The sequence below is a fragment of the Scyliorhinus torazame genome, chromosome 8 (genome assembly GCF_047496885.1).
Source record: "Scyliorhinus torazame isolate Kashiwa2021f chromosome 8, sScyTor2.1, whole genome shotgun sequence".
Taxonomy (NCBI): domain Eukaryota; kingdom Metazoa; phylum Chordata; class Chondrichthyes; order Carcharhiniformes; family Scyliorhinidae; genus Scyliorhinus; species Scyliorhinus torazame.
The window spans coordinates 127,563,069-127,582,143 of record NC_092714.1 but is presented as its reverse complement, the minus strand read 5'-3'; the positions used below and the strand labels follow the sequence as shown (position 1 = coordinate 127,582,143).

Genomic DNA, 19,075 nt, shown 5'->3' with positions numbered 1-19,075 from the left:
ATCGGCCTCTCTCGCCTCCTGCACTCCCGGCTCTTCTGCAACCCCAAATATAGCTAACCCCCAGCTCGGTTTGACCCAGACCCCCACCACCTTTGAGATCCCTCTTGCCACACCCACCCAGAACCCATGCAATACCGGACATGACGAAAACATGTGGGTGTGGTTCACCAGGCTTCCCGTGCACCTCCTGCACCTATCCTCCACTCCAAAAAATCTGCTCAGCTTTGCTCCCGTCATATGCGCCCTGTGTAGAACCTTGAATTGGATCAGGCTAAGCCTGGCACACGAGGACGAGGAATTTACCCTACTTAGGGCATCTGCCCACAGCCCCTCCTCAATCTCTTCCCCCAGCTCCTCCTCCCATTTACCCTTCAGCTCCTCGACCATCGTCTCCCCCTCGTCTCTCATTTCCCTGTATATATCGGACACTTTACCTTCACCAACCCATGCCCCCGAAATCACTCTGTCCTGGATCCCTTGCGCCGGGAGCTGCGGAAATTCCCTCACCTGTTGCCTTGCAAATGCCCTCACTTGCATATATCGGAAGGCATTCCCAGGCGGCAACCCGTATTTTTCTACCGATGCTCCCAAACTCGCGAACGTCCCGTCCAAGAACAAGTCCTCCAACTTCCCAATTCCTGCTCGCTGCCAAGATTGGAATCCCCCATCTATCTTCCCCGGGACGAACTTGTGATTGTTCCTTATCGGGGACCACACCGAGGCACCCGTCACTCCTCTATGTCGTCTCCACTGCCCCCAAATCTTCAAAGTCGCCACCACTACTGGGTTTGTGGTGTATTTTTTCGGGGGGAACGGTAACGGTGCCGTCGCCAGTGCTTTTAAACTTGTTCCCTTACAGGACGTCCTCTCCAGCCTTTTCCACACCGCCCCTTCTTCCCTCATCCACTTACATATCATAGACACGTTGGCGGCCCAATAATAGTCACTCAGACTCGGCAGTGCCAATCCCCCTCTGTCCCAACTGCGCTGCAGGAACCCCCTCTTTACCCTCTGGGTCTTTCCAGCCCACACAAAGCTCATAATACTCCTGTCCACTTTCTTGAAAAAGGCCTTTGTAATCAGTATGGGGAGGCACTGAAACACGAAAAGAAACCTCGGGAGGATCACCATTTTAACCGCCTGTACTCTGCCCGTCAATGACAGGGGCACCATGTCCCACCTCCTAAAGTCCTCCATCTGCTCTACCAGTCGCATCAAGTTAAGTTTATGCAAGGTTCCCCAGTTCCTGGCCACCTGGATCCCTAGATATCGAAAATCCCTTGCTACTCTCCTCAGCGGCAGATCGTCTATCCCCCTGCCCTGTTCCCCGGGCTGCATCACAAAAAGTTCACTCTTTCCCATATTCAATTTATATCCCGAGAACTCTCCAAACTCCCTGAGTGTCTGCATTATCTCTGGCAGCCCCTCCACTGGGTCCGCCACATAAAGCAGCAAATCATCCGCATATAATGACACCCGATGTTCCTCTCCTCCTCTGAGCACCCCCCTCCACTTCTTAGAGCCCCTCAGCGCTATGGCCAATGGCTCGATTGCCAACGCGAACAGTAACGGGGACAGGGGGCACCCCTGTCTTGTGCCCCTATGTAATCGGAAATAGTCGGATCGTTGCCTGTTTGTAACCACGCTTGCCACCGGGGCCCCGTACAGGAGCTGAACCCATCTGATGAACCCCTCTCCAAATCTAAATCTCTTCAGTACCTCCCACAAGTAGTCCCACTCTACTCTATCAAATGCCTTCTCTGCCTCCATCGTCACCACTATCTCCTCCTCCCCCTCCGGTGGGGGCATCATCATCACCCCCAGCAACCTTCGTATATTGGCATTCAATTGCCTCCCTTTAACAAACCCTGTCTGGTTGTCATGTACCACCCCTGGGACACAGTCCTCTATCCTTGTCGCCATCACTTTGGCCAGTAACTTGGCATCTACATTTAGGAGGGAGATGGGCCTGTATGACCCACACTGCAGCGGGTCTTTGTCTCGTTTCAGGATCAACGAAACCGTCGCCTCCGACATCGTCGGGGGTAGTGTCCCCCTTTCCTTAGCCTCATTGAAGGTTCTCGTCAGGAGTGGGGCCAGTAGGTCCACATATTTCCTGTAAAATTCCACCGGGAACCCATCTAGTCCTGGGGCCTTTCCTGCCTGCATGTTCCCAATTCCTTTAGTAACCTCCTCCACCTCAATCTGCGCTCCCAAATTTGCCACCTCCTGCTCCTCAACCCTCGGGAACTCCAGCTGGTCCAGGAAGTGTATCATTCCCTCTTTCCCCTCCGGGGGTTGGGACTTATACAGCCTCTCATAAAATGACTTAAACACCCCGTTCACTCTCCCCGCTTTCTGCTCCATTCTTCCCTCCCCGTCCCTAACTCCTCCGATCTCTCTCGCCGCCCCCCTCTTCCTAAGTTGTTGGGCCAGCAATCGGCTCGCTTTTTCACCATACTTGTATTGTATTCCCTGTGCCTTCCTCCACTGCGTCTCCGCCTTACCCGTGGTCAGCAAGTCAAACTCCGTCTGTAGTCTCCGTCTTTCCCTGTATAGCCCTTCATCCGGGGCCTCCGCATATTGCCTATCCACCCTCAGAATCTCCCCACTCAGTCTCTCCCTTTCTTTACCCTCTTGTTTCCCCCTGTGGGCTCTTATGGAAATCAGCTCCCCCCTAACCACCGCCTTCAGCGCCTCCCATACAACTCCCACCTGGACCGCACCATCATCAAAGACCTCTAGGTATCTTTCAATACATCCCCTCACCCTTCCACATACCCCCTCGCCCGCCAACAGTCCCATGTCTAATCTCCAAAATGGGCGCTGCTCCTTCTCTCCTAGATCCAGATCCACCCAATGTGGGGCGTGATCTGAAACGGCTATAGCCGAATATTCTGTTCTTACCACTTTTGGGATCAGCGCTCTTCCTAGGACAAAAAAGTCTATCCGGGAGTATACTTTATGGACGTGGGAGAAGAAGGAAAACTCTTTACTCCTCGGTCTAGTAAATCTCCAGGGATCCACTCCTCCCATCTGCTCCATAAAGCCCTTAAGCAGCTTGGCCGCTGCCGGCCTCCTCCCGGTCCTCGATCCAAACCGATCCAGCCCTGGGTCCAGCACCGTGTTGAAGTCCCCCCCCCCCCCCCCCCCCCCCCATTACCAAATTTCCAATCTCTAGGTCCAGGATGCGCCCCAACATACGCTTCATAAAACCCGCGTCATCCCAGTTCGGGGCATAAACGTTCACCAGCACCACCGCCTCACCTTGCAATCTGCCACTCACCATCACATACCTGCCCCCACTGTCCACCACTATGGTCTTAGCCTCAAACGATACCCGTTTCCCCACCAGTATTGCCACCCCTGTATTTTTCGTATCTAAGCCTGAGTGGAATACCTGTCCCACCCATCCTTTCCTTAATCTGACCTGATCCGCCAATTTCAGGTGCGTCTCCTGAAGCATAACCACATCCGCCTTCCGTCTCTTTAGGTGCGCAAATACCCTTGCCCTCTTAATCGGCCCATTGAGCCCTCTCACGTTCCACGTGATCAACCGGGTTGGGGGGCCCTTTACCCCCCCCCCCCATCGTCGACTAGCCATCCCCTTTTTTAAACCAGCTCTTCACCCGGGCCCCACGCACCCGTTTGTCCCCCAGACGGCGCCCTCCCGTCCCGACCATCCCATCCCGTATCAGCTCCCCCTTACCCTCAGCAGCAGCAACCCAGTTACCCCCCCCCCCCTGCTAGATTCCCTTCTAGCTTGATTGCTCCCCCCATGTTGCTTCCGGGAGTCAGCAAACTCTGGCTGACCTTGGCTTCCCCCGTTTACCCTTGGCCTCCCTGCGTGTGAGACCCCCTTCCTTCCTGCGCCCACTTTTCCCGCCACAATTTCCATAGCGCGGGAAAAACCCCCATGCTTCCCTCTCGGCCCGCCCCTAGTGGCGCAACTCCCTCTCCCCTACCCCACCGGCGCCCACATTTCTTCGTGTTTCGTCTCCCGGGGGGGGGGGGAAATTCATTGTAATATTGTTGCGCGTGTCAGGCCGCTAGGCTGTTTAGAATGTTAATTTGTTTAACTGAAAATTACAAATGCTTCAATAACCTGGGGGTTACAAATACCATAAACTGAAAAGGCCATATAAATACTGTGACAAAAAAAACAGGTCAAAGGCTAAGAATCCTGTGGCGAGTAACTCCTCCTGACTCCCCAAAGCATGTCCATTATCTACATGGCACAAGTCAGGAGTGTGATGAAATACTCCCCACTTGCCTGGACGAGTGCAGCTGCAACAACTATCTACAAGATGCACTGCAGGAAGTCACCAATGTTCCTTAGGAAGCACCTCCCCAATACACGGCCATGCCAGCTAGAAGGACGAGGGCAGCAGATAAATGGGAACACTACCACCTGGTGATTCACCTCCAAGTCACTCACCATCCTGACTTGGAAAAAAAGCAGCATTCCTCCTCGGTCAAAATCGTTGAATTAATTCCCTCATAGCACTGTGTATACCTAGACCTCGGGGTCTGCAACGGTTCAAGAAGGCAGCTCACCACCACCTTGTCAGCGACAAATAGGGATCTGCAAGAAATATTGGCCAAGCCAGCAACATCCACACCTCGTAAACAAAATAAGTTGTTGATTTTCACATCAAATGACAGATTGCTGGTGATTGTGGAGCTGAGGTGTATTGAAGCTACTAACCTCCAACATCAATTTGACACTGCCCGCCGCCTATAGGCAGGCACTATGACACCAAGGTTGTCTTCCTGATGCTTATGGTCACACTTAACTGTAGGCATGAGTATGTCCATTTACTGCTAAAGGTGTTGCTCAGTATAAAATGCTAGTGCAGCATCACCTGCATCTTCCGTTCACTCCCCTACAATGGTGACACCTGGGTAACCTGACTAAGTAGGAGAAAAAGCTTGAAAGTTTCTACTTTTGTTGTCTCGGACATATCCTTGGAACCTTTAGGCAGATGGGTCACAAACTCAGAATTAGCATGCTCCAGGAACTCAATCAGCATACACTTATTGCAAGGCAAATGATATCTGTGCTGGTTTGGCTGCGTTCATCAGTTGGATGGTGGCTGGATACCTAAAGACATTCTTTATGGTGAACTGCTGCCCACTGGGTTATGACCTCCTGGGTGTCCATCCCTTCGCTACACCGGCAAGCAAGGTATGAAGATGGCAGACACTGCCAACACTGTTGTTGACAGCTGTGATCTCTGGAAGCTGACTGGAAGGACTTTGGAAGTGGGCGAGTAGAAAATAAAAACAACATTCAGGAGTCTGGTAACAGTGGGGAAGAAGCTGTTTTTGAATCTGTTGATGTGTGTTCGTGTTCTCGGACTTTTGTATCTTCCGCCTGTTGGAAGATAGAATAACCCGGGTGGGAGGGATCTTTGATTATGCTCCCATTTTCCCAAGACAGCGGGAGGTATAGACAGGGTCAGTGGATGGGAGATGGGTTCGTGTGATGGACTAGGCTGTGTTCACAACACTCTGCAATTCCTTTTTTTCATTAAGTGTCATTTTATTGTGACCAATTCACCCTACCCTGCACATCATTGGGTTACAAAGAACATACAGTGCAGAAGGAGGCCATTAGGCCCATCGAGTCTGCACCAACCCACTTACCCTATCCCCGTAATCCAATAACCCCGCCAACCTTTTTTGGTCACTAAGGGCAATTTATCATGGCCAATCCATCTAACCTGCACATCTTTGGACTGTGGGAGGAAACTGGAGCACCTGGAGGGAAACCACGCAGACACTGGGAGAACGTGCAGACTCAGCACAGACAGTGACCCAGCAGGAATCGAACCTGGGACCCTGGCGCTGTGAAGCCACAGTGATAATCACTTGTGCTGCCGTGGTTGTGGGGTTATGGTGTTCTTCGTATTGCTTATTCAGGATGGATTGTGTAGTGTTCCACAAAGACCACAGTATAGCTTTTATTTAAACAAAGCTATGATTTTATTTCCACTACTAAAATGGGTTTTGACACTTAATCCATAAGACAAAGGAGCAGAATTAGGCCACTTGGCCCATCAAGTCTGCTCCGCCATTCAATCATGGCTGATATTTTCTCATCCCCCATTCTCCTGCCTTCTCCCCATAATCCCTGATCCCCTTATTAATCACGAACCTCCACAGCCTTCTGCGGCAAAGAGTTCCACAGATTCACCACCATCTGGCTGAAAAAATTCCTCCTCGTGTCTGTTTTAAAGGATGGTCCCTTTAATCTGAGATGGTGTCCTCTGGTTCTAGTTTTTCCTACAAGTGGAAACATCCTCTCCACGTCCACTCTATCCAGGCCTTGCAGTATATTGTACGTTTCAATAAGATCCCTTCTCATCCAGGGTTTGTTGGTTTCCTGCTCGAACCGGTTCATAAAATTCATTGAGTTCATCAGGAAGGGGTGCTCTGTTGCAGAGATTCTACTCTGCTTTGCTTTGTAGCCCATTATATTTAAGCCTTGCCACATCCGACGAGAGTCTGTGTCGTTAGTCTGTGACCCGAGCTTAGCCTGACATTGTCTCTTGACGTAAGTGATGGCTTAGCGGAGGTCTTACCTAGATTTCTTGTATTGGTCAGGGTCGCCTGTCTTGAACGCCTCAGAGCTGGCCTTCGGTAGGGTGTGAATCTCCTGGTTAAACCATGGTTTATGGCTGGGGAGCGCTTGTACTACCTTCTTTGGCATGAAATATAAATGTTGAAGGAATACAAATATTATCTGTGTCATATGAGAGTACCTTTAAGAAACGGGTGTTTATAAACGGGTGTGTATATAAATATCTGTAGTGAGGGTACCTTTAAGAAATGGGTGTTTACTACTGCAGTGATGTCAGAGTGGGTGGAGCTGGGCTGTCTGTCAGCTTTTTACTTTCGTTTTTGAACAGGCTGCAGGGTGTGTTTTAGTTTTGTTTTCAGTGTTGGAGCTGAAGCCAGACCAAGCAGGTGTACTGCTGTTCCCTCTGCCATCAAAAGACTATCTCTTGATCATTTGGCGAATTCAGAATTATAAATGTTTTCAGTAGTGACTTTAACCTGATGTGCTTATGATCAAGGTTTTGTTTTTAAGTCATATGGATGTTAAAAAGGAAAGCTTAAAGGTTTACTTCGTGTTGTAGTCTTTGTGGGTTGTATTTGAATTATTGGTTGCTAAGTTGTTCACTATGTTTTAAAAAGGTTAACTTGAGTTCATAGAATAAACATTATTTTGCTTTAAAAAATACTTTTCCATTTCTGCTGTACCACACCTGTAGAGTGGGTTGTGTGCTCCCCATACCACAACCTAGTAAAAGTTGTGGGTCAGGTGAACTCCATGATACACTTTGGGGTTCTCGAAATCCTGGCCCATAACATCTGTGATACCGGCACAATAAAGCAAGAAGCAAACGTTCACTCAGCAGTCAAAAGGTAAGTTAGTTCCAAGAAATTAAAAAGAACCCTTTCATTATCCCAGTTCTTTGGCTAAGCTTGTGAACACACCTGCCAATATCTTTCCTCTGGCCGAGGGCCCATTTTCATCTGATTACACATCTGTCAAGAACCTCTGGACCTGATTCGGTGTCAAATGCAAGTTGGTGTTGATGTACATTTAAAGCCACATTTAAAACATTGGATGCTGTTTAATTTTTAGGAAGATTTCAAGTTGATTTCAGGCAAAAATTGGTTCAATTGTCAAATTTTGGAATGCAATGATTTTGCTCGTGATATCTGGAATGGTTTAAGATTTACAGAAGGACAATATAGAGCTAGTAAATAAAGCACTGGTGCCCTCCAATGGTGTAATCTTGTCATAATATTTGCTCTTGTTCATGCAATGCACACTGGTGAACTGATCATTCTTTTACTGTGCAGAAGGTGGCGACAGAGTGTGAATGCTGGAATTGTGATTAAACCCATGGCTACCATATGTGTGCTAATATGATAACGCAAGAGTACAAGGAATGGGTTACTTGAGGAATTTGCAAAAGTAAATTTATTTAAGCAGTACACGTGGACTGCTTTTGACTTTTTTTAAACTTATGTTGCATGTACTGGTCACTCTATTTTCTCATCGAACTGGGCTATTCAACATCACAACTAAAATTAATACTGGTCCTGCCTTTATCTAATCCTTTTGAATATACTTGCAACAGATGTTGGCAAGTGATCAAGAGAAGGTTGCGGGCTATATTTTAGCATAAGGATGTGGAGGGCAATTGTTTTAAAATAAATTGCATTTCTTTATCCTTTTCGTGATCATTGACTGTAAAGTGCTTTGAGACATTGAGTGTAGTCACTGGTGTGATATAGGAAAAACTCAGCCAGTTTGTGCACAGCAAGCCGTGACAAACAGCAGATAATTATGACTGGATCATCTGTTTTTGTGATATTGATTGGGATATAAATATTGGCCAGAACATCAAGCTTGTTTTGGAAATAGTAACATCGGACCTTTTGGGTGAGGACAGATGTGACCTTGGTTTAATGTCTTATCTGAAAGGCAGCACCTCTTGCAGCGCAGCATTCTCTCTACTGCGTGCAATGTTTTGTTTTTTATGCTCAAGATGGGGAGTGGAACTTGAACCCCAAACTACAAGGCAACAGTGCTACCAACAGAACCACAGCTAATTATAGCATCCCTACTCCGTCACTTGATTAAAATCAGTTAACATTTATTTGGCACTGTTGGAATTCTGCAGCAGTGGACATCAATTGGGGTGCAAATGTTGAAAATCATCCCTCCTGTGACTTGGTAGCATTGCTTCCCTCATTCATCGAATGAGTATCTGAATAGATAATCGTATAGGCCCAGGTAAACCGTACCTGTTGGAGAGGAAGGGAATAGTGGCTGGGCCAGAATCTCAGTCTGGACTGTGACGTACTCCAGTTATGGCCTGGAGAAAATGGTGCCACAGGTCGGAAAATACAGCTGGGAATGGTGGAGCGTATAAAGTCAGGGATGCTCAAGAGGCCAGAATTAGAGGAGTATAGATATCTCTGATGGCTGTGGGATAAGAGGCAATTACAAAGATAGGAGGGGTGAGACCACGCGGAAAATTGAATACTATGATAAGAAATTTATATTTGCAGTATTCCTTACCCAGGATCTGGTGGATCAGCAAGCTAGGGTGTTGGGTGAACAGGACTTGGATTGAGTTTGGACAATGAGAGCAGCATTTTTCATGACCTCTGGTTTAGAGGAGAAGGCACAGGAGGTGAGCCTTCGTCTAGTGGATTGTCAAGTCTAGAAGTAACAGTTATGTGTGAGAGTTTTAGCAGCAGATTGACTGAAGCAACCGCCAAATTGGGCAATGTTATAAAGGTGCGAATGGGCAAAAGGTGCGAATGGGCAATCTTGGTGACATGGGCATTTCTGGAATATAGGGTTAATGTGGGACTTTGTACAGAACTGGCCATACAGTGATGTAAGGGCGCATGTCCCGCACCCAAGGTCGTTGAGTATTGGACAGAACCATGTGTACCAGCAAGCATGGAGATAGCACCCTGCTTGTACCTTTTTGCTCCTTTACTGTATATTTGTAAACCGTTCTAAGAGGCAATAAACACTTGTAGTTCATCTATGTATGGCTACAAAGATTTGTTCAGACCTGCTGAATTGTATCCAGCACCTTGCAACAAATGTGTGGTTGGAAGCTCCTCACTATTAAATAATTACACGTTGCCAGCCTTCAGAGAGCTTCAAACACAAAAAGAGTATGCTTTTCCAGGTGTTTGGTGTTTAATAAAAGCATACAGAATTTCAGTCTTTATTAATAGGGGGATAGAGTACAAGAGCAAAGACGTTATTTTGATTTGATGATTTGATTTATTGTCACATGTACCGAAGTACAGTGAAAAGTATTTTTCTGTGGCCGAGGGAACGTACACAGTACGTACATAGTAGACAAAAGAATAATCAACAGAGAACATTGACAAATGGTACATTGACAAACAGTGGTTGGTTGTAGTGCGGAACAAGGGGCCAAACAAAGCAAATACATGAGCAAGAGCAGCATAGGGCGTCGTGAATAGTGTTCTTACAGGGAACAGATCAGTCCGAGGGGGAGTCGTTGAGGAGTCTTGCAGCTGTGGGGAAGAAGCTGTCCCTATGTCTGGATGTGCGGGTCTTCAGACTTCTGTACCTTCTGCCTGATGGCAGGGTCTGGAAGAAGGCAATGCCTGGGTGGGAGGGGTCTCTGATAATGCTGTCTGCCTTCTTGAGGCAGCGGGAGGTGTATACCGAATCAGTGTGAGGGAGGCAAGCTTGTTGCACTTGTGTAAGACAGTAATTCCACCTCCGCTCGGCAACCATTTTAGAAAAAATGTGAAGGCTTTGGAGAGGGTGCAGAAAAGATTAACAAGAATGCTTCAAGTGATGAGGACTTCAGTTACGAAGATAAATGAGAGAAGTTGGAATGTTTTCCTTGGAGAAAAGAAGGCTAAAAGGAGATTTGATAAGTTATTCCAAGGAGATGGGACAGAGTACATAGGGAGAAACCGGTCCTACTCATGAAAAGATCAAGAACAGGAGAGTATGGATTTAAAGTAAATGGAAAAGGTCGAGAACGAGAGGATATGGATTTAAAGTAAATTGCAAAAGAACCAAAAGCAACATGAAGAAAACTTTAATATAGTGAGTGTTTGAGGTCTGGAATGCATTGCCCGAGTCTGTGATGAATGGAGGTTCAAATAAGGTATTCAGACTGTATTCTGAAAAGGAATATGCAGGGTACAAGAAGGCCGGGGAATGGCATTGGGTGAAGTGCTCATTTGGAGACCTGCAGACAAAACAAGCAGTTGAGGCAAATTATATATTGGCCTTGATTGCTAGAGAGTTACAGAAGCAATAATGTCTTAATGCAGCTGGACATGCCTTGATGAGGCCACACCTGGAGTATGGTGTGCAATTTTGGTCTCCTTACCTCAAAGAATGTACTTGCCTTGGAGGGAATGCAGCAAACATTATCAGACTGATTCCTGAAATGGCAGGATTATCCTTGTAGACATTAGTTCAAATTCCACCATGGCAGCTGGTGGAACTTAATCCAATTATTTAATGAATCTGTAATTGAAAGCTAATCTCAGTAATGGTGCCATGAAACTCATCGGATGCTGTTTAACAAAAAAAATCCCAGTGCATTAACGTCCTTTTGGGAAGAAAATCTGCCATCTTTGCCTGGTCTGACATACATCTGACCCAGTCCGCAGCAACGTGATTAACTTTAAGCTGCTCTCTGAAATGGCTTAGCAAGCCACACAGTTGTACCGAATCACGGCAGAAAAGTCAAAAAGGAATAAACTGGATGGATCCTTTGGCCACTGGAAACAACAATGGCAGCACTCGCTCTGTCACCCCGTCAAAGTCCACCGTACAAATACCTGAATACTTGTGCCAAAATTGAGAGCTGTACCTCTGACATAGACATACTAACCGAATTATACCTGATACCAAATCCCAGACACCACCATCACCATCCTGGAGTATGTTGCGTCGCAAAAGCAGAGGTAGCACAGTGGTTTAAAGTTGTTATTTTTTCATTTAATGTACCCAATTATTTTTCTTGTCCAATTAACGGGCAATTTAGCATGGCCAATCCACTTGCCCGGCACATTTTTGTGTCGTGGTGGTGAGTCCCACGCAGACACGGGGAGAATGTGCAAAGCAGTGGTGTACAGTTGGAAGGGTGGGAGCCCTCAACATTGACTCTGAACCCTATGAAATCTTATGACATCATGTCAGGCATGGTCAAGGAAACGTCCACCTGATTACCACCTACCACCCTACCCCAGTTGACTAACCCGTATTCATTCCTCCATGTTGAATAACACTTGGAAAAAGCAGGTGGCAAGGGCCCAGAATGTGCTCTCGGTGGGGGAACTTGAATGTTGATCAGAGTGGCTCGGAAGCACCACTACTGATTGAGCTGGTCTAGTCCTGGGGTTGTAGTGGTATTGTCACTGAACTATTAATCCAGATGCCTGGGTTCTCTCGACAAAGGTTCACATCTCACCATGGAAGCTGGTGGAATTGAAATTCAATTAATAATCTGGAATTGAAAAGCCCATCTCCGTAATGGTGACCATGGTACCACTGTTGATTGTCATGCAAACCCGTCTGGTTCACTCAGAAAATGTGCCACCCATACCCGGTTTGGCCTACATATGAGACCAGATCCACAGCAATGTAGTTGACCCTTAACTGCCTCTAAGTGTTGCAAACCACATGAGCAACAAATGCTCACCTTACCAGTGACTCCCATATCTCATGAAATAATACATTTTAGAAAACGCTCCATTGGTTGGAGTCATACTGAGCATAGAGGAAGATGGTTGTACATGTCCATCTCCTCAGAGCCAGGATATCCCTGAAATAATTTCTCAGCATAGTGCCTGAAGCCCAAACATCTTCAACTTCTTCATCGGTGAACAGAAGGTCACAAGTAGAATTAGAATTCCTGCAGGCAGAAGGAGGCCTTTCGGCCCATTGAATCTGCACCGACCTTCACGTATAACAAAAGATTATCTACATATAGGGATACCCTGTGTTGCATACCGCCCCTAACTATCCCACTCCACTTGTTGGAGACCCTATGGGCAATAACCAGTGGCTCAGTCACAAAAACGAACAGAAAAGGAGACATAGGATACACCTGCCTCTTCCACCTGAATGCAAAGGTCTTGTGGTGTTGGTACGAACGCTGACAAAAGGAGCCTCATGCAACAAACCTCGGGCCTAACACACACTTCTCCACAACTACAGAGGTACCTCCACTCGATCCTATCAAAGGCTTTGTCTGCATCTAACGACACAATTAACTCTGGTTCCAGCCCAACCGCTGGGGTGAGAACCACACTTGGCAGTCACCTCACATTGCACAATAATTTCTGGCCCTTTTCAAATCCCGTCTGGTCCTCCACAGCAACCTCCGGGAGACAGGGTTCCAGCCTCCGTGCTCGAACCTTAGCCAATAGCTTTGTCTACATTAAGCAATGAAATTGGGCGGCAGGACCTACATTATGTTGGGTCCTTATCCTTTTTCAGGAGACGGGAGATGGATGCTTGCCCAAGCATCTTGAGGAGGGAACCCGCGCTAGAGAGTCCTTAAACATCTCCATCAATAACTGAACCAGTCGGTCAGCAAACTTATTATAAAATTCCATCCGGCCCCGGTGCCTTCCCAGTCTGCATCTGTCCCAACGCTGTTCGAACCTCCTCCAGACTTAACGGTGCTTCCAGATCTTGCCGCAATTCCTCCCCACCTTGGGGAACTCCTGTCCCTCTTAAAAACTCTGCCATTTCTGACTCGCCCTCTGGCGGCTCTGACTTGTACAGTTTTTTGTAATACCTGGTTCACCTTGTCCGGGGTGGAAACCAGCTTTTTCTCCCGAATACCTAACCTCTATGATCTCCTTAGAAGTAACCTGCTGTCTCAGCTGGTGAACCAGGAGACTGCTAGTCTTCTCCCCATACTCGTATGCCTCAAACGTCTCAGCTGGCACACCACCCGATCTGTAGGCAGCAGGTCAAACTGCATTTGCATCTTTTTCCTGCATGCCAAGAGTTCCAGAGTTGGGTCACTCGAATACCTATGGTCCACTTCCAAGATTTGATCAACTAACTCCTGGCGCTAGTCACCCTGTCCATGTTTGCCTTTTCATATGATGTGATCTCCCCTCTAATCATCTCCTTCAATGCCCCCCACAGAATAGAGAGACCATCCCATTCTCATCGGACTCCACATATTCCCCTACGGCCCTTGAAACCCTCCCGCAATACCCCATATCCAACAAAAGCCCTACAAACAATCCTTCCCATGCGCTGTGTCCGGCCCGCCTCCAACACTAGGTCTACCAAATGTGGAGCATGGTCAGATATTTTTTTATTTAAAAAAAATAAATTTAGAGTACCCAATTCATTTGTTCCAATTAAGGGGCAATATAGCATGGCCAATCTACCTAACCTGCACGTTTTTGGATTGTGGGGGCGAAACCCACGCAAACACGGGGGGAATGTGCAAACTCCACACGGACAGTGACCCAGAGCCGGGATCGAACCTGGGACCTCGGCGCCGTGAGGCAGCAGGGCTAACCCACTGCGCCACCGTGCTGCCCTTGCATGGTCAGATCTAAATAACCACAACCGAATATTCCACCATCCTCACCCTGGAGAGGAGAGTCCTACCCATAACAAAGAATCTTTTCTCGAATACACCTTGTGCACCAGGAATAAAACGAGAGCTCCCTACCCCGGTTTGCACCTCCTGTCTCCTCCATGAACACCGAAAGCACTTTCCCCATCCCGGAAGGGGCCAACGACTTTGCTTAATGCAATCTAGCCTCTGTTCTAATGCCCCCCCGCCCCATCAGATCGAATCAGGCCAGGACCTACTCAGTTAATGGTATGGCGTTGGGGAGAGTTATAGAACAAAGAGATCTAGGAGTACAGGTTCATAGCTCCTTGAAGGTGGAGTCGCAGGTGGACAGGGTGGTGAAGAAGGCATTCGGCATGCTTGGTTGGTTGGTCAGAACATTGAATACAGGAGTTGGGACGTCTTGTTGAAGTTGTACACTTGGAATACTGTGTGCAGTTCTGGTCACCCTATTATAGAAAGGATATTATTAAACTAGAAAGAGTGCAGAAAAGATTTACTAGGATGTTACCGGGACTTGATGGTTTGAGTTATAAGGAGAGGCTGGATAGACTGGGACTTTTTTCCCTGGAGCGTAGGAGGCTTAGGGGTGATCTTATAGAGGTCTATAAAATAATGAGGGGCATAGATAAGGTAGATAGCCAACATCTTTTCCCAAAGGTAGGGGAGTCTAAAACTAGAGGGCGTAGATTTAAGGTGAGAGGGGAGAGATTCAGAAGGGCCCAGAGGGGCAATTTCTTCACTCCGAGGGTAGTGAGTGTCTGGAATGGGCTGCCAGAGGTAGTAGTAGAGGCGGGTACAATTGTGTCTTTTAAAAAACATTTGGATAGTTACATGGGTAAGATGGGTATAGAGGGTTATGGGCCAAGTGCGGGCAACTGGGACTAGCTTAATGGTAAAAACTGGGCGGCATGGACTGGTTGGGCCGAAGGGCCTGTTTCCATGCTGTAAACTTCTATGATTCTATCAGTGGTGAGTAGATGCGGTATTGTGGCCTTGTAAATGTTACATCCCAATTTGGGGTGTACACATTTACTAAGGCGAATGACTTTCCCTCCAATGTATCTGCAACCATCACGTACCGGTTCCCCTGCTCAGCCAAGACCTTCCCCACCTGGAAGCGGACCCTCTTATCAAAATTGCCCCACCCTCAAACCCCCGGGCTCTGCCATCAAAGCCCGAGTGGAAAAACCTGGCTCACCCAGGCCTTCCGAAATCTGGTCTGGTCTCGCACCCGCAAATGGGTCTCCTGTAAAAACACTATCGGCTCCCTCTTTAAATTAGAGAAAATGCTCGCTCTTTTCACATGCCCCGCACGTTCACGTTATTAACCTTTGTTGGGGGTCTCTCACCACATTTCCCCCCCGCCCAAACCTTTGAGTCAGCCATTACCACCATGATGAATCATCCCTTCATTGCAAGTTCCTCAGTTCAAGGCCCACCTAAGGTGGCCACCAGCCCCACCCAAAGAATGAGACATAGAAAATGCCGTGGTCACTGTTGGCTTTCTGTCCCTCCCTCCCCAAGCTTGCAGACTACCTGTCACCTCCGACAACCCCCCCACCCCCTACAACCACCAAACAAACAAATTAGACTCATTGTGCTTCACCAAAACTGAGTGGGCCGGGACCGAACCTGGATCCTCGGCACCTTGAGTCAGCAGTGCTAACCACTGCGCCACCATGCTGCCCCCAGAAGAAAAGAGACTTAACACACAATGACTTAACATACAATACTGCAACATCTTCAACAAACCCATCCTGTCTTTCGCACAAAAAAATCCCCATCAGCCCTCCTCAAACCAGTTCCAGTTCTTTCTCTTTAATGAAGACCTCTGCCTTCTCCAGCATGTCAAAGTAATGGTCTGTCGAGTATATCTGGACTTGCAGTCTCCCCAGATAAACCACCCCGAATTGCACCCCTTTTTGTAAAACACTGCCTTCTCCTTGTTGAAGGCTGCATGTCTCTTTTGCAGCTCGCTTTCGATATAGGTAGATCTAGGTGTTCGTCTCAGTCAATATTGTGGTTCGTCTTGGCCCACTCCAGGACTTGCTCCTTCCTTCAAAAGCTATTGAAGCAAATAATCACTGCCCATGGTGGCACATTCGGCTGTGGTTTCTGCCTGAGTGCCTGATGGGCCCTATCCAACTCTGGAGGGGCGAACACTTTATCTCTCGCCCCCACCAACTGAGAGAATATCTCCGAGAAGTATTCGGTCCCTTCACTCCCTCTGGCAACCCCACCATCCTGAGGTTCAATCGCCTTGACCACTTTTCCAAGTCCTCAACTTTACTTTCAGGCCCTTGTCGCTCTTTGTCACGTAGCATCTCTGCTTCTAGCGAAGCTCGCCAAGGCCTCCTCCACACCCTTCTGCATCTCACCTTGCTCCTTCGCAGTCTTTGCCATCTTACCCAGCTGCTCCCGAATCGGGCCCAATGCCTCCTCAATGGTGGCTTTGGAAGACTCCTTCAACTCCTTTCTTTGCCAATCAAACTGCCTGTCAATCTGCTTCCCAAGCTTCTCTAGCTCCTGCGACAACTCCACAGCCAGCGTGTCTACCGTGATGGGCGCGGCGGCCTCTGCCATCTTCTCTCCCTCTGATTCCCTTGCCGGACTACCAACCTGAGTTTTCTTTCCAGTGAGATTTTGCAATGAAATTTTCAACATAGCTCCTTCGACTAACAGTTTGGCCAGCTCAATTTAAACACAAAGCTCCCCCTAAAAACAGACAAAAGGAATCGAAAAACAAGAACCTTAGCGGGAGCCACCTTTCATGTGTTTTGCTCTCAACATGCCGTCACTGGAAGTGTAGTTCTGATTTTAATGTGATCTCTTTACATTTGAATGATTACAAAATTGGATGACTTTGTTGGAAATTAAGTTCTCACTTTAATCTAGTGCAGTACAAGTTTTGAAACACTTGTACTTTATAATTGCTTAAACTATTTCTATTTGAGTTACTGACCTGCAGATTATTTTAATGGCACAACTCTGATTTAATTTAGCACATTTACAGGGCAGTGGCTCGACTGGAATTTTCAGCTAAGGCTGTTTTCCAATTAAATTTGACTCGGAAATTGGTTCACTTTATCAGCGAACAAACGTGTCATAATTCAAATATGTGTACCATTTGTCGCTGCTTGAGGTGCCTAGAGCTAATTTATGTTTACTACAAAGCGATTTTGACACCCTTGATAGTTAATTGCTTCCTGTCATGTGGCAGTCTTGCCTTGGGTCCTCAGACTAAGTAATCATCACATATTTTCTAAATATAGTTGAATATTAACTGTAGTGCAAAATACCACTGGCAGATCACTGCTGGGTATTTTGGCTTCAACACAAATGCCTCCCTTCCTAATTGTGCACAGTTTTGTGTGGTGGATATACGTTGAAGATCGATCCCCATGTTAGGGGCTTCATTATTTGCGTGCACCTCCAATAGAACAAAGTTCCACCCATTTTTTACCACTGAGTGTCTGTCAAATCAACCACAAGCTCTCATGGAACCATGCAAACTGATTAAGCCACATTTGTAATAATTACATATTTGCCGGAGGCCAAAATGAGCATATCTTGGGGCACCATGGCAAATCACACGTAGGGCTGCTTGTTCGTTTTATAATGGCAAATTTTAGTTGCATGATTAGCAGAAGGTTTACTCGAGTGTCAAATTCGGTCATAGTTCTCTTTGTGGAGTGTGCATATCCACTTGAGGAGTAAAAAGAACATTTAAGCTAAGTAATATTTTTGAGGATTTTTAACCTTCAGTGTTTTGAATGAGAGTTGCATTTAAGTGGTGTATTTGCATATGTTTAAAATAATTCTTCTGGCCATAATCTGTAGCCCCTGAAATAAAGTGGAATTGTATGTATGTGAACCAAGTATCAAAAGGATGTTTCATAATTCCAGGATACAACAGGTAATTCGATACCTGGTATTAATTCCTACAATTATCCTATAATTGGGATGACCTGATTCATTTGATGTCAACATGGATATCTGCTGAGTATCCAGAGTTTTAATGGCATGAGGAATTTGTTGTCCAGTCTACTGGTGAATTTCTGCGCTGAGAAGAAATTAGAGGAATAGCTCCATTCCCTGCTTTTCCATGTGTAATTCATTCAAAGCCTTAATCATGTTCATTCCGGATCCTGAGGTTGAATTTTCTCAAACTCGCACGCAGATTGCCTGCAGGAACTTGCGTTGGATGTTAGAAGATCTCAATTTCCCTTCAGACCACAGTCGCCCATTTCAAAAGTAGACTATAAAATTATGAGGGGCATGGACAGAGTGGATAGTCAGAAGCTTTTTCCCAGGGTGGAAGAGTCAATTATTAGGAGAGACATAGCTTTAAGGTGCGAGGGGCAAAGTTTGAGGAGATGTGCAAGGGATGTTTTTTTACACAGAGGGTAGTGGGTGCCTGGAACTCGCTGCTGGAGGAGGTGGTGGAAGCAGGTAGTATAGTGATGTTTAGGGCGTGTCTTGACAAATAAATGAATAGGATAGAGGGATACGGGCCCTAGAAGTCTAAAAGGTTTTAGGTTAGATGGGCAGCATGGTTGAAGCAGGCTTGGAGGGCTGAAAGGCTTGTTCCTGTGCTGTACTTTTCCTTGTTCTTTGTACAGGATCTGTTTGGAGTTATTGGGGCCCTTGTACAGGATTCAGATTTCAGATTTGACAGTTCATGAAATTGTTTCCTGGCTTGGAAACTCGCCGCGTAGAATGTTATCTATACTCTGATCCTGTTCAGGAGATTGACTTGTAGCTCTGGAACTAACATAATTCATCCATATCATCATTTCCAAGTGTCACAGAAGGTTGCTCCATTCCAATTTCACTGCTACCACTACAAATCTTAGTTCCAATTTCACATCCACGAGTATAAGGAACCGACCTCTTGGCACACAGTTTTTATAAAC

At 46.9% G+C, this 19,075-nt stretch overlaps 1 protein-coding gene across 1 annotated transcript in view; it reads left to right on the top strand.

The window, feature by feature from the left end:
* Positions 1-19,075, top strand: part of LOC140428106 (sex comb on midleg-like protein 2) — a 236,940-nt gene that overhangs the window by 92,079 nt on the left and 125,786 nt on the right. The gene's annotated exons all lie outside the window — the stretch shown is intronic.